General features: G+C 42.9%; 1 long non-coding RNA gene across 3 annotated transcripts; it reads right to left on the minus strand.

Annotated features, from left to right (window-relative positions):
* Positions 1–1636: 1636 nt before the first annotated feature.
* Positions 1637–7562, minus strand: LOC119316399. Of its 3 annotated transcripts, none has more exons than XR_005152975.1 (4): positions 7329–7562; positions 5611–5796; positions 4344–5482; positions 1637–3019 (listed from the first exon to the last, which is right to left on the minus strand). It is a non-coding gene; the product is annotated as an uncharacterized LOC119316399 (long non-coding RNA). The 3 variants fall into 3 exon arrangements; XR_005152974.1 differs by lacking the exon at positions 7329–7562 and adding an exon at positions 5919–6040; XR_005152973.1 differs by lacking the exon at positions 7329–7562 and having other exon boundaries at positions 5611–5910.
* Between the last annotated feature and the right edge of the window lie 6343 nt (positions 7563–13905).

Below are 13905 nucleotides of genomic sequence, written 5' to 3' on the forward strand. Positions count from 1 at the left end.
TGCCAGAACCCATAATGGTTTGTGGCTGCACACGGAAGTTTCTAGGCATGAGATATGGTATGATCCCTTTGAGCCTGGGTGACATTTCGTAGGGTGATCACACAGGTTCTCGGGAATCCCCTAGGGCAAGCACTGGATTCTCTAGATTCCCTAATCATTCCACCCAGAGTTGTGTTAATGTTGCCACCTTATAGTTACCCTTAAATCATTATTTCTCTCTCACAGCTTGCATGAATCACACATACCAATCCCCGTCTACAAGCATGGCTAAGCAATATATGACATAACGAATATTCCCGGGGTGTTTCAAGGATCATGGGTTCCTACCTCATGAACTACATAGCAATCCCACAATTCCCAATCTTACTCATGCAAATTTGTAAGAGTGAAACTAATGCATAGTAAAGCTGGGTATAGAAAAGTATGATCAAAGTGTGAACTTGCCTTACTGACATTTGTTAAACTCTAAATATTGGTAGTACTCTGCCTCGTACTCCGGACAATCTAGCGTAAGCAAGCAATAACATACATAAGCATACAAGCAAAGAATAAAAAAGAAAGCGAAGAAAAGACTTTGGAAAACTCCAAAAACAACAAAATAAAGCTTCTAAACATAACTTAATTTTAACAATAGCAAAATTGTGTGATTTTGATCTTAACAGAAAGTAGACGTCATGTGCTTCGATTTGCAAAAAGAATCATCTAAAACGGAGTTACAAAACTTAAGTTATGGTCTAACAAAGTTTGAATTCAGATCTGTTCAAATTTGAATTTTAAAACTTCCAAAAATATTTTTTGTTTGGTTCTATGGATAGACGGGATCTATTATATATTTAAACAGAAGACAAATAAGCTATCACGTTTATCCATATATGTTAATATTATTTGCACCATTAGATTTGAATAATAATGGCTCGGATTAAAAGATTTTACGTAACATGCTAACATGTATTTACTAACTTATTGGACTAGCACGTTGTTACGTCTATGCATATGCATATATGATACATGTATACGGAAAGACTCAATCATCCAGGCAGGAATCATGCAGACAACACGTCAAGGAAAAAAGAATAGTTCGGACAGCCTAGGAAACCTCTCTAATCCCAAACCGTCCAGCTGTAATCACGTAAGAGAAGATACATAACCGATGCTCAAAAAAAAAGATACATAGCCACACCTTGATCTAATTCCATATCAGGCATATCAATGCCAAAAAAACAAGGATAACTACAGCCAGAATCTATAGAACTCCACACGGAGACTTGATAGAAGGTAATTCCACATGGAGTCTTCATAAAGAGAAACTCCACATGGATCGGCCAAGGCAACAAATCAGAAAGGCACCCAGCCGGCCACATCCAATCCCAATAGTCAAAGGAAAACGATAAAAAAAAGCCAGATGATTTAATCGCATCTTAAGCCGCCTCCAATGCTTGACAGGCGTCCCTGTGAGGACCACCACCGAGTGTTCCCTTAACTGGTCATCTATTCACGGGAAAGAAAACTCGTCCAGTAGTTTTCTCTCTTCTTCCCCGAGCGTTCCCTTACGAAAAAGCATAGCAGAGACCGAGCTCCACATAGCTCGTTATTTCTTTTCAGCAAAAATACTATTTCCACACATTGAAAAAATCTGTAAAAAAGTATATACATAGATGTTTATTTGTAGTATACATGTATAAAATTTCATGAACATATATGTTAACATGTAATGTATACAAAAAAGATAAATACACAGATTAAAATGGGCTTTATCTTTGTCGTTTTTGGGCCAAATATTTATCTTTTTTGTGTAGCATGTAAATAATCAAATTACCTGATGAAACTTTTTTGTAACTTGACGAACAGTCATATGTATTTGTATAAAAAGATTTGATATTTTTTGAAACTTTTAAGTATATTCTGATTTTTTTTTGATAAAACGGGCTCCATGGAACCCGGCCTCTCCGACGCCTCACTCCGTTCCCTTATCCTTATCTCCAACAAGAACTCCAACGACCTTCTCGTCCCCTTCCTGTCGATTCACTTTTCTCCAGCAACCAGCCGCGAAGGACGGCGTCCCCTCCGACCACCGCGTGCATCATGCGGCTGCTGCTTCAAGATCCGCCGTCATGCCGTCACCACCCGCCTGCTGCGTCGCAGCATCTCCGTCGCCCCGCGCTGCGTCGCAGCCTCCGCGGTCGCCGTCGTGCTTCATCACAGCACCTCGTGGCCGTCGCGCTGCGCTGCACTGAAGCTTCGCCGGCGGCCATCAGGTGCTGCGGTGGAGTTTCGACGGAGCAGCCGGTGATACGATGAAGCACCGGCGCATGGCGATGGTGCTGCAGTGAAGCTTCGCCGGCGGCGTCAGGATGCTGCCATGGAGCACTGCGGCGCCGATGTTGGTGCTGCAACGAAACATCGTCAGGGTTGCAATGTAGCACTGCCGGAGTTGCAATGAAGCGTCATAGGGGTCGTTAAAGCGCCGCCGGAGTTGCAATGAAGCACCGCCGGAGCTGCAGTGAAGCGATGGGGTGTCATCGGAGCTCCGGCAGGGGTTGCATTGAAGCACCGTAGGGCACCGTCGGTGCTGGCATGGGAGCTACTGCCATAAGAGCTGCTGCTTTGGTGCTGCCACGGGGGAGCTTCCTGATCCTACGGATGTGAAACGTCAAATCGGACGGATTAGGAGGCGGCTTAATTTTGGACAAAATCATCCGGATGATTTGTAGCACCCCCTCAAAGGAAAACGATAGTCAAATCCAACCAATTCTGGACAAATTGATGTGTGTAAATCTGCTACCCGATCAGAGCACCACCGAGAAAATTGAAGTCTTCCAGAATCTGCTACCCGGCTAGAGCACCACCAACAAAATCAAAGACTACAGAACAACTCTACTATCCGACTAGAGCACCACCAACAAAATCAAAGATTGTCGGCTCTGTGATGCTAGAAAAATATAAAAAACGCCAAAACTCCGATGTGACTGCATCTCAATGCCAGATGAAGTCAGCAAAGGTCTTCTGAGCTGCCTCTCACCTGAATCAGGTTCGTAAATATTATGAATTAATTAATTCATTTATCAGAATAAAAGCTGCATAGATAGATGACTAGCAATTTCAGAATCCTTTCACAGCCAAAAAAACTATGGTGTTGAAGAAGCTTATTGCTTACGAACAACAGGACAAACTATAACATTCAAGTGAATGTATAGAGAATGTGGGATTACCTCAATCATACAACAGATCAACAATTTAAAACAAGCAAATGCTAATTATATTTTGTTTTCATTGACATGGCAAAACAGTTCATGTTACTATGAACATTAAAAGTATCATGCTATCATCTGGAGGAATTTGATACACTTATATTGGTGAAAGAAAATGATAATTATATTTATGCATATAACACTTTTTTATGTGTATGCATATAATACTTTTAAAAAGGTCAAAGTAATTCATGTGCACACCTAAGTAATTCAATCTACTAGGAAATAATCATTCATGTACAGACATATTTCAGTATGGGCACGTACAAAGCTAAGTCCTCTATACAAATTAGAAAAACATGGGCATGTCCTTTTGAGAAAAAGAGATACGCCTAAGTAATTCAATCTACTAGGAGTACAAAATCAGATCATCTAGACAATTTAAAAATAATGGGCAGGTCCTTCGGAGAAAAACAAAAGGCCCGCCAAAATCATTCATTTTACTGGGAAATATACTAAAAAGTCTAGCCGCCAAACACATCCCATGTGTACATCAGTACATGCATGCACTTGCATCTAATTCTAATGGACAGACATGTGGACTTAATGGCCAGAAAAATAGACATTGATATGAGGCACAGTACAAAGGCAGGTCCTTCGGAGAAAAACAAAAGGCCCGCCAAAATCATTCATTTTACTGGGAAATATACTAAAAAGTCTAGCCGCCAAACACATCCCATGTGTACATCAGTACATGCATGCACTTGCATCTAATTCTAATGGACAGACATGTGGACTTAACGGCCAGAAAAATAGACATTGATATGAGGCACAGTACAAAAAAACAAGCGCCAACATATCTAAACGCCGGATATATTTGAGCCTCTACAAACTATAAATCCAAAATAAATCATTTATGGTAAAATCTATATATCGATTGATCAAGATTTCGAGTCATGCAAGATAAATATAAATAGCTTCTATTATTTATCCAAATGAATCGTGACTCATGTTTATTCACCAATATTACATAACAATTTTACTTGACTAACTCCATATATGCAGGAGAAGAAAGTTTACCAAAATTGATCGAGATGGATAGCAATAAACAAGGAGCGTAGAAATATTTTACAGAAGGATAACATTACAACTTACTGGAATGAGGCACAAAAACCAGACACATCAGGTGATGGATCAAACTTCTTCTAAGATATGATATCACCACTTCTTGAGGAAAACGACACTCTCAGACCTGCAGTGCTTTTCAGATAATTGAGTCATATCAGTTATAATGGAATCATATCTGAATTATTTGTCTGTCAACTTCTTCGGGATGCTAACTTTAATTTTTTGGGTGATTATTTTAGGATTTTGTTTTTCACAACAATAGGTATAATAATCTATTACACGAAAATATTCAAATGATCAAATTCCGGTTGACACAAACTAATTACGTACAAAGGGAAATGGAAGGTGTTACTGCGAAAATTGTGGTACATATCTACACCTGGTAAGCATATTCTGCTAATTTGATTGAGAACTTCCATATTATATTTACTCTGCACTAATAACAGTGGTATGTAAAAATTGCTAAGCTTATTGGATGGCAAGATCTGATTAGCACCAAGCAAACCATTTATGTTTACTGAGATAGAGAAATAATGCTTGACATCGATCAGTATAAGGGGGACAGTTATTAGATAAGGGTCAAAAGTTAGCACTATGAGAAGCATGTCAAATTGTAATTATTCGAAATACATTCATACATGCACTTTTGTGAGTTTAATGTTCTTGGAAATAACCCTTCTATTCTACAGCCTTTTCGATTGAAGAGAACAATGAGAAAAGCTTTAGTATTAGAGGCATCTCCTACAACACATGTGAATTTGTCGAAAAACAACACATGTGAAAAATCTAAAATCTATTGCATATCAATTAACATATATGGGCCAAATTCAGTTAATACATGCAAGCATTCTTCCTTTGTCTTAAATAGAGCTACTGTTAATATAAATTGCTAATATATGGTGGGGAAGACTACAATAGAAACTGGCCATAGGATAGAAGAATAGAAAAATGAAGTTAGAGCCGTTGGATCCTTAATGGATGCTTCAGATTTGAAATGTCCTTAATGGATCCTTAATGGCAAGTCACATAACTATAAATTATATCCTAGCTCTCAGCCAGTGCCACAAATAGGAGAGCAACGCCACTCAGGGAAACGAAACCGCTTTGCCTCGCAGCCTTGCTGCTTTGGGGCGCAAAATCCTTCTCTCCAACAGAAAATTTCTACACTAGAAAAGACAGAGAAAGGTCAGGAGACCATAAGCATAAAATCTTCATAAAGAATCCATGCCATTGCTGGAGGTTAGTAGACCAAGATCTGGGAAGGAAGGAGAAGGAGAGGAAGAGGAGTGATTACCTGGAGGAGTGCCACCGCTCAGGTTCAAGTGGACCCAAATCCATGTCCATCAAATCGACGACGGCAGCGAGCAGCAGGCACGTGTGGTCGAGCTAGACGACGTGCCGCCGCCGGGAGCTTGCAGGCTGCAGCCACCGCACTCTGCCCCAAATCCCACTTCCCCCCGTCCTCTTTTCTTGGCAGGATCTAGCAACGAATTGTGGACGAATCCTTAGATTAGGTAAGGAACAGAGAGAAAGGAATGGGAGAAGAATGAGAATGGGGAAAGGGATGAATGGTAGTAGGAGTAGGACATAACGAAGTCTCACATCGCGAATTTCACGGGAGAGTGGATTAATAAGGATGGGACACGTACATCCCGTAGCCCACTTCCGTGAAACCATCTCGTAAGCATAGGATTTTCGATGGTAGTAGTACAGTCGTACAGGTGCAAAATTTCTTTAACGAGATGCAAAATAGATTAAAGAAATGTGTCTTGCTTCCTACCGCTTCCCCCAATTCCATCTGTGAACCGCTGCTGTCTGACGATTGCATCGGACGGCCTGCAAGCGCCCGCTCGAAATATTTCTAGCACTGTTTTTTTTCCTGGACGGGATGGTAAACATATGTAAGAATTTTACTATTTCATCTATTCAATCCTATACTAGGTTTTCATTTTTAACGCAATCGGGTGTTAGCTACTAACTTTGTATTGAACGCAAAACCGTCTTTATATATTTAGAGACGAAGGTAGCACTTAATATATTTTTAAAAAATTAAATCTAAAATTGTTCATTAAAAAACGTACATAATCCTGTATTCCAGGATGGATTAGGACCATATTGTAAAAGTAGACAAATAGAAAATTGTTGAGCATTCATTGCAAAAAAAATGCTTAAAGAACAAACATAACACTGGAGTAACTTTAGCAAGTCTCAGTCAAGTGACATCACATGTAAGAGAAAAAATATAAAAGAAAAATTAAAACACATTTCAATGTAAAATCACATGAATATAGCATCAACTGAGACATAACGAAGTCTCAGTCGACTAAGATTTAGCAATAGAAAAAATAGAAAAAACATTTTATTTATTAAAAAATAACTCTAGCCGCGCAATTGCGCGGTTGGACCCGCTATTTTTATGAAACCATAGGAAAAAGAATCAACTAAATCGGGTTTATAGATTAAAAGATATGCTAGAAAGAAGATTGTGAAATAATCTGAAAAAATAAAACATGAAAATACTAAATTCCGGGCGACCGTGGCTGAGGTGCCACATGGCGCCCCGGGATTGGCTGCATGTGAGTGCTGCTAGAGGATGGTCGATCCATAGGAAAACTGAATCGCGGCGGCTAAAAGGAAATAAATCGTAGGCTGGTTCAATTAAACCGGAGAAACTGATCTACTAAACCGTGTTTTTAGAAAGAGAGGCGAACAGAAGGGCTTATAGAGAAGAACGAGCGTTGCGGTGGCGATCGGGCTCCGTTGAGGTGGTGGCTCTGGCGGTTCTGGGTGGCGGAGGGAGTGTCTGTTGGATGCGGTGGGGTGTGGTTCGTCCAGTGGTGGAGTCGGAGATGGTCGGCGACAGGGCAAGGTGATGCAGCTTGGTGCTCCGGCGAAGACGTCAAGATTGGGATGGCATCCGTAGATGGGATCGGGGATAGAAGACCATGTCAAAGAGATTCTAGGGATCGAAGGAAATCGGAACACAAAAGGAGGAGGCTCGGGATGTCTCACCGGCGTCGGAATCCGGCGATGAACTGCAACTTCTGTGGCGAGATTGGAACGGCGATAGCGGACAATACGGTGGGTTTTGGTGAAGGGTTTCGAGGGGAATTGGGAGAGGAGGTCCCAGGGTATATATAGGACATGGGGCTTGGGGAAGTGGTGTATTCGGAGTAGGGCTCCTGAAGAAATCGGACGCGGCGGCGGCGGCGTGCGTGAGCTAGAAATCATGTTCGGTTTCGTGCAGGGAAAGAAGAAGATGGGGCAGGGCCCAACGCCAGGTGTGAGAGAAATAACGATAGAGAGAGGGGGATCCAGGCGGGCGAGCGAGCGTGGGATGCTAGGTCCCCCTTTTTTTTTATGTGGGGTGCTGCTGCTGCTAGCGCTGGCAGGCGCTCGGCCTTACTAGCGGCTGGCGCCGGCTGGGCCTTCGGCGCCTGGCCTGGCCGCTGCTGGCTGGCCAGTTGGCGCCTAGCCTGGCGGGCGGTGGGTTTTTTGTTTTTTTTTTATAAAAATGTTTTCTGATTTTTTACAGAAATGTTAAAACACCCTAAAATCATAAAAATAATATTCTAAAAATTCCCAGAAAATTCACACAATTATTTGGTCTTATATATGACCTTTTGAACTTTTATCTTGCCTAAAATGCAAATTTTAATAATAAATATTTTTGCTATTCTAATAAAATTTGCATGAAAATAAATTTCAAATAAAACCCAATAAATATATTTTGATTTCAAATTCAATTTCCAATATTTCCTTTCTGTTTTTGAAGAAGTCCTTTTATCTTCTCTCTTTATTTTATTTTTGAAATAACGAAAATGAGTTTTGGTGAAACCAAATTTGATCCAACTTCCAAATTTTGAAATTTGAAAAGTGAAATTTAGGCAAACTTCCAACTCTCTCTTTTGGTCCGTGAGTTGCTCAAAGTCTCTTGGATAAAAATGCAAATAAAACATATGGAGGCAAAATGCATATGAATGATCTATTTATAAACATCCAAATTGAAAATTGAGATGTTACATGTCTTAAAATTTCGGGATAACAAGGCATAGGTTGAAGAGACAGGAGTTTCGCAGCACAATAGACATAGATGCTATCTTGAAATTTCGGCATAACAAAGCGCGGCTTGAAATTTCGGGAGAACAAGCTTAACATGTACAAAAAAAGACAATCCGCACCCCACTAGAGAGAGCCATGTCCCGTTTTAATATATTACTACAAAATCCATTCAAAAACAACAATAAAAAACTAAAAAATTGGAAGAACAAGCTTAACGTGTACAATACCAAATCAATTTGCACTTCCTTCAACAATAAAAAACAATTTCTATTTGTCCAGCATATGGACTAAATTTGACTACATTTTTCCTATTTGAATGGCATTGTACTCGGGTTATTATACAATCATCTAAATATTATCTTCACAACACATGACATGAATATAGGAGTAGTAAATTCCCATATAAATATGAACTACATGTACATACGATCTCCAATTCAAATATATATCCGTTTTATGTTGAATTCAAATCATAGTACATGTATGCTCTAGCTACATGTTCAAAATCTAAACCATGTATGATACTATGTACAATGTGTTTAACACACACACACACACCATTTAGATATGTGCTGCGAAAGCCAACCATCATCTTTAGTTTGAACAGTGTGTCCATGCATGGATGTAATGTGGCCAAACGATGCCTGCCATCGGTATTTCAAATTCAAATCAGTTTGAGCTTGTTCAATGTGTATATAGTATAGCATGCTTGTTTCAAAACCACACCATGCATATCTCAATTATATTCATGTATGCATGGGTTTCAAATATCATGATCTCTTATTCAAATATTTGAATTCAACTTTACATTGATTATGACCTCACCAAGTCTTTTACACCCACACAGTCGTCTTCTTTTTATAGTTGTACCACTAACTTTCTCTTGTGCATGCATGCACACACTACCCTCGGCATTCCATCGCACACATGCAATCTTTTTTCTTCAGGTCGGTCTCCCATGCATGCAGACACACACACACACCCCTCCCCCTCTTCATCACTTCGGGCATTCTTTATCTCTCAGATGCATGTGCAACGATCGATGTTCCTCTATCTGTGTGTATATATAGCTAAGTCTTTTCCAGTTTTCCACACAACCGATCGATCTATATCTCTAGTCAGGTCTCACCCTCTTTCCCACATACACATCGATCATTCTACCTCTCTATATAGGACTACATAGCTAATACAAACACATTATCTATCCATCATCTCCCTCTCATCATCCATGCCTTCCGCTTCATCTCTCAGACGCACGCACAGTGGCAAAGACAAGGGTAGCAAAGGCCCTGGCCCCCCTAACATCACTATATTGAGGCTAATATGAATGTGGTCAGTAGATCAATTGCTGGTAAAATGGTTTAGTCTGATGAATTGGTCCTCCCCATAAAGGATTAGCAATGCTTGGCAGCCCCCTAGCTCATTCAATTTTCATGGCTCTGCCATTGCGTGCAACCGCGCATGTTCTCGCCCCTCTCTTTAATTATCGATCTCGCACTTGTACACTCCTTCTCAGTCTCCCTCTACTTGGCCCCTTGCACCATCTTCCAGCAACCCCATATCCTAGTGCTTGTACGCTCGTAGAGCTCTTCCCTCTATCTATCTCTATCAATATCTTGCGCAGTCGACCCCTCCCCTCCCTTATCGTATATCACCCCGGCCCCAAGCACATACATGTATGTATATAGGCCTCTCTTTCACACAAATTACATTGACACGTATTCCGTCACCATATCTCAGTATCTCTCACACACACGGACTACGTGTACAAAAGAGAAGAGGTGCACACATGCACCCATTCCCACATACAAACGCGCAGGTGGACGGTGGAGCACATTTGTACAAATAATATGCATGTAGAAAGGCTTTAGATGATGTGCCACTAGTCTATATCTATATCTATAGCCCTATATAGTGTGCAAATAACTTTGAAAGATGGTCGTTGGATGAAGCCAATCCGACGGTGCAGAGATGGAAAATCCGAGCACTACTGGTCGTTGGATATCAGCTACATTCCACCAGATTTTGCCACATGTACAATCTAGAAGACTCCATGGTCGAACTTAAGCATAATGCATAAACCTCAAAACACGAGCACTTCTTTATTCTAGAACCTTCAATATCATAATTGCCCAAACTTTTTTTTCTAAATGGGTTGTCATTATTTGTTTTTACTTTACAATGCATAATTCCATCAATCTTAAAATAGATTATTTTTTTATAAAACTAATTGATTTTGAATGAGATGAACTATAAGAATTGAACGAACATCTACATCATGCATATATGACTCAAAGCTTACATGCTATAGTGTATTATTTATTCATAATTTAATTGCCAAATCTCATGCGTGCAATACACGTGTACCTTACTAGTACTTCCAGTATGTGCAAAACACACAAATTAGAATTTCAATGGCACGCTACACAGTGTCTCTCCCTTTTTCAATTAATATATTATGATTAAAATGATGTGGGGGGCATCTGTGAAGCCACGTGGCACGTGTGGAGGTGTTGTCGCGACCTTCTTATGTGGATTGATCACAGTGACATGCTGTTGGTTTTAGAAGAATGTACTCTTCCTCTCTCATGCACACTGGTGGAGTACGTGCATGAAGCGAAGATATGCATGCATGCACTCATTCCCTCGCACGCACACGCGGGGACACGGTGCAATGCATTTTTGTACGAAGATCCACCCCAAGTGATAATTTGACATGTGTAAAGTTGTCCACTTAATGGATGGTCAATTAATGCAGCGCATGCAAATTGAGTGGACATGAGGGAGGAAGTAGTTGAGAATGACATTACTACTCCACTGCGTGCATGCGAGTAGTTAAATCATGGGTTGCTACTTCCATTGGTCTCCTTCGTATTTTGTGCCAATTTTTGACCATAATTTGAAGTAACACAATATTAATGCATGTCATAAAAAGTAATATTATCAAAAACTATGTTCAAATGTGAATCAATGATATAATTTTTGGTGGCATGCATTAACATTTTCTTAGTTAATTTTTTTGTCAAAATTTTGCACAAAATACAAAGGTGGCCAATAAACCAGGACGCAGGCAACATGATTAATTTTTGCTTGGGTGAATGTTGGTGGCCTTTGTATTTAATTATGGACGGAGTGGAGTAGTACTATCTTTATCTTAGCCTCGTAGGGCTCTCCCAGCGCCTATGCTTGCCTCCCCGCCTCGCCCACTGGATCCCGCCATGGATAATCCCTTAGATCCCAGCATCCCGCGGGCTGCCCTCTCGCTGCGGCTGGCAGCACTGCCGCCTTTGAGAGAAACCCGCATGTGTTTGAGAGGGGATCCATTGCTACGGAATCACAGATCGGTGGCGTCGGAGGACATGCTAGGGATGCGTTCCAGGTGGTGGGTAGCAAGGGCAAATTAGATCGAGGAAGCATCGCATCGATTGGAGACAAGTTCAAAGGAGCTGCGCCTAGCGAAGCACAAGGCGGAGGCGCAAGTCGATCTCAGGGGAGAGATGCTGAGGGATGTCAACATCTGGCAGCATCGCGTTGATTTCGAGCTAGGGCTAACGGAAGAGATCATATTCACGGAGTCAACTGTGAAGGAAAGAAAGCGGATGCCTGTGAGATGGGATGAGCAGCTGGTGCAACTGTTCAAATGGGCGGTAGGAGAAGCTAAATCACGGAACCAGCTACGGCGGCAACGCTGGGCATGCATCGTAGGCGAGGTGAGCTGCCCTCCTTCCCCACCAGCGATGCACTGACTGTTGGGGATTGTAGTAATAATTCAAAAAAATTCCTACGTGTCACCAAGATCAATCTAGGAGATGCTAGCAACGAGAGAGAGGGAGTACATCTTCATACCCTTGAAGATCACTAAGCGGAAGCGTTACAAGAATGCGGTTGATGGAGTCGTACTCGCGGCGATTCAAATCGCGGAAGATCCAATCTAAGCGCCGAATGGACGATGCCTCCGCGTTCAACACACATACAACCCGGGGACGTATCCTCCTTCTTGATCCAGCAAGGGGAAAGAAGAAGTTGAGGGAAAGCTCTGACAGCACGACGGCGTGGTGTTGGAGCTTGCGGTTCTCCGGCAGGGCTTCGCCAAACACTACGGAGGAGAAAGAGGTGTAGGAGGAGGGAGGGCTGCGCTAGGGGAAGGGGTGCGGCTGCCCTCCCACCCCCACTATTTATAGGGGGGAGAGAAGAGGGGGTCGGGCCCCCTAGATGCATCTAGAGGGGGGCGGCGCCAGGAGGGGAAACTTGCCCCCCAAGCAGGTGGGAGGCACCTCCTCCCCCTAGGGTTTCCAACCCTAGGCGCCTTGGGCCCTTGGGGGCGCACCAGCCCACTAGGGGCCTGGTTCCCTCCGATATTCAGCCCATTAAGTCCTCTGGGGCAGGTGGCCCCACCCGGTGGACCCCCGGACACCTTTCGGTGGTCCCGGTACAATACCGATAACCCCCGAAACCATTCCGGTGACTACTGGACTTCCCATATATAAATCTTCACCTCCAAACCATTCCGGAACTCCCCGTGGCGTCGCGGATCTCATCCGAGACTCGGAACAACCTTCGGTAACCACATACAATTTCCTATAACAACTCTAGCGTCACCAAACCTTAAGTGTGTAGACCCTATGGGTTCGGGAACCATGCAGACATGACCGAGACATCTCTCTCCAGCCAATAACCAACAGCGGGATCTGGATACCCATGTTGGCTCCCACATGTTCCACGATGATATCATCTGATGAACCATGATATCGGGGATTCAATCAATCCTGTATGCAATTCCCTTTGTCCATCGGTATGTTACTTGCCCGATATTCGATTGTCGGTATCCCCATACCTCGTTCAATCTCGTTACTGGCAAGTCTCTTTACTTGTTTCGTAACGCATGATCCCGTGGCTAACTCCTTAGTCACATTGAGCTCATTATGATGATGCATTACCGATGTCGGCGTTCTGGGAACGGGGGTCCCCAGACTTGCCTGCCTGCGGCCTGCAGCGTGGCTCCACCAGCGGCCCTGTACGGCCCATCTTCACCAGCAAACACTCAAGACCCTTGCAAGGGGCCGAGCCTCGCGAGGCGGACGACACAAGACCTCCTCAAGGGCGGCCTCACCAGGCTGGCTCATGAGGGGCAGAGAGATCACGGCAAGGGACACCTCGCGAGGTTTCTGTGACACAAGCTATGACGACTGGAGCCAGGCGGGCGGCAGCGCGTGCAGTGTCCTTATTTCCTCTTTGGTGCTAAAGAGGCGAGCGCAGGTGAGGAGCCCGAGGCATCAAGCAAAGGTTTCCATATCGGTGCAACAAGACCAAGACCAGCAGGACAGCAGGACGGAGGTCGCCGTGGAGCCCAAGACAGCGTCACCACCAGAGCCTTTGGCAGGTGAAGACTACTTTTGTCAGGATAGCTTGTACTAGATGTCCCCCTTCAAATTGGCCGTTGTGGGATCCCTTCCTGCCTAATATTTGGGAAGAGGGCCCGGGCCTCTATATATAGGACTAGCCACCACCATAGAAAGAGGATCGGCTC

Source organism: Triticum dicoccoides, chromosome 6A (assembly GCF_002162155.2).
Source record: "Triticum dicoccoides isolate Atlit2015 ecotype Zavitan chromosome 6A, WEW_v2.0, whole genome shotgun sequence".
NCBI lineage: Eukaryota > Viridiplantae > Streptophyta > Magnoliopsida > Poales > Poaceae > Triticum > Triticum dicoccoides.